Here is a 3,086-nt window from a genome sequence, read left to right as displayed (position 1 = left end):
AATGAAAAGGTTGCATCTATGTACATTTTATTGCTCAACAGAGCAGTGTTTTCTTTTCAGCAAACTTTTTAATTTTAATATTTTCCAAAAAGTTGTTTTGCTTTGACTTCCTAAAAGGAGGAGGAAAAAAAGGCAAAAGCAGCTCACTTGTAATAACACAACCACCTCACTTGTAACAGGAGCTAATACGTTTCCATTACAATGGCCAGATATAATGGGTAGTTAATCATGAAGAAAATTCATTAGCTGGTTGTCACTGGGAACCCATGTACTGTAGCAAATGAACAACGGACAACAATTTTAGCTGTAATTCAGCAGTGAGTTCCCCTCATAAGGCTGCTTCCCTCTTTACAAAATCGGGCACAAAGTTAATGGTATGATAAATGGGTGTTTGAACTTAGTTTGCTTCCCTGGTTACAAGGACAGCAGTTACTCCTGCCTAAGTACCAGCAAATGTCTCATATCGGGTGTTGGTTTGTATGCTTTGGAATACTGTGCAATTTCACAGCAGTGGAAACATCACACAGGCTGGTACAGACACAAACCTGAATTAATCTTTGAGCTTCTTTAGGTTCTGTTGATGTAAATCAGCCTTTTTATGTACTGCATAAAACAATGCTGTGGTTCACATGGCTTGGCCAGTGTCCTTTTGAGCTTTAGTAATGCTCCCTTAGAGAGTCTGGGAACAATGTAAATAGCTTTTGTTCCTTTTTCAGATCTGGACTATGAGCACAAATCTCTACCCAAAAGAATCAGCAATTTAAGAGCAGAAATGGTGTGTGTGAAATGACAGTATTTGGATGTGGTGGTTGGAAGAAAAATGAGAACCAGAAGGACAAGGGTTAATTAGAGAGCTTAAGAATGCACATGGCCTGTTTCTGTGCAGTCTGCTCAGGTTTCTAAAGGGCATTTCTGTGTGTTCAGGCAGCTGCAGTGCTAACCCTCCATCTCTGCCCAGTTTGCTGAAGGCTGAACCCACCAATTACCCTCTGAACTACCACTGCCAGCTCTTCCCCTGGAGATGGGAGCACCACAAAAAACATTCCAACTGAACTAGTGAGCAACAAAAACCACTTCCCATAATTTTCTTTACTGGATTCCAACTCAAAAGAAGGGTGTCACTGTCCCCTAGGAAAGCCAGGACTCAGGTTGTACCCAACACCCTGCTTCCCACCCCTACCCAGTATCGTTTTTGTAGAAAACAGCATCAGGGACATAAGGGTAGGGCAAGAACTGAACTCTTACTCTATATCTCAGCACCACTAAGCCTCCCACCACAGTGACAGCTGCCCCCTAAATGCTACTGAATCTTTCTTTCCTTCACTCTTCTCTATTATTTTTTTTTTTTTTTTTTTTTTTCCCAGATAATAAATGAATAAGTAATTTGTTTACATGCCACTTTCTCTTTCTCTCTGCTGGGTGCTTCAGATGTCAGCATAATAGAAGAGCAGGGGATCTGTGGTACATCTTTGTGCCATGGCCAAGGATCTGCTGCCCAATCCGTTACTGCTGAGGACATTTGCATGAAAACAGGGCATCCAGCAGCTGCTTTCATCAGTTCATATCTGAAATAGCCACAGTCTCAGCAGTACTAACCTCTTGTGTTGTAGCCTGTGCCTTTCTCCATCTGCAAACTAGGTGGGTGGGTTTTTTTTTGGGAAAGGTTACTTTTGGCTTGAAATACCTATTACACTGCAGAACACTTTTAGAGACAAGAAATTCTTGCTCATTAAAATTAATTATATAGGGAAAGTACAGTACTGATACGGAGTAGGAATACCAAGGCAGAAACTATAGTGTCTTTGTATCTTACCAAATTTTTAACTGAGATAGCTGGAAGTATCTATCAAGTAAATTGATAAAATAGAAAAAATGTGCAGTGTTTTGTTGAACTTCTCTGTTGTATTAACTTTCAACTCTGATGATTCTCTTTATTTATTCTATAGACAAGATCAAATTCTTCTCTCTGGTTTGTAATCACATGAGGCAATTTGAAATATGCATTTTTTAATGCCTGAAGCAGTAACTAATTGGGCCCAGATGCATAGAAATGGACCTTCATTTAAAGGCCTGTGCCATGGTAATTACAATCCTGACATAAAATCAGCCTCCTCTTGGTAGAGAAACCAACAAACAAAACCATTAATAAAAGAATTATTTTCCCTCCACACTCTCTATTAGAATAACAGATTAGGAATGTTAAAATCTGTTTATCTTTTGAATACAGAGTTCAATTTATCTTGATTTCAGCAGCCAGCAGTAAATCTACAGTTACCTGAATTCCATTTCTCCAGTCTAGGATTCCTGAAGCCCTCACTTCTGGTTTAATTCTGTTGTCAAGAAATTAACTGCTAAAATACACCAGAAAAATGCAGCAAGAGCCAGGCAAATGATCAGAATAAAGGATTCCTTGGAAGGATCTCCCACACAAACATGGTATGAATACGTTTAAAATTATGGCAGTTATGGGAATAAGTTTCTGTGTACAGTCTCAAAAGCTATAAATCAGACTATTTACTTAAAAACCCAGAAGAACCCTCTAAGTTTTCTGATTTTGCCACATTCCTTAAATCAAGGTGAAAGAAACCTCTTGATTTTCGACTGAAAATTAATTCATTAACATGAAATCAGGAGGCTGAAAACAGACCATGGGGCCAAGAACTCTGACTGAGAATACATGATGCAAGATTTCTTCATTATTTATAGGAAAACATGCAGAAGACATTTTTCCAGATGACTCTCTTTATAAACATTTTTTTTCTATTTACAATCTATCAGGCCGTTCCTCTTTATATCCAAGTGATTGCTTCTGATTCATGTAACTTGGGGCTTTGCTATAGAAGGTCACTGGAGAAATCTAACTGCAAGACACCCTTCTTTGGAAATGCCTTGGACAGCTCTCAATATTTTATTGTTTTAGTGGTTTCTTTTCTTTAAACCAAGTACTATTGTAATTTATCTCTTTCAAACACTTCCAGAAATGATTTTACAGTTATCTGAAAGGGAGGTTGAGACAAATACTAGCTTTTGGGATCTAAGACTCATACAAGTTTAAGAATAATTGGTTCTTATTTCTGTACTAGTCA

Source organism: Chaetura pelagica, unplaced genomic scaffold, assembly GCF_000747805.2.
Source record: "Chaetura pelagica isolate M959 unplaced genomic scaffold, ChaPel_1.0 scaffold277, whole genome shotgun sequence".
In the NCBI taxonomy this organism is placed as follows: Eukaryota; Metazoa; Chordata; class Aves; order Apodiformes; family Apodidae; genus Chaetura; species Chaetura pelagica.
The sequence above is the reverse complement of the archived record's forward strand: the minus strand, read 5'-3'. Positions refer to the sequence as shown.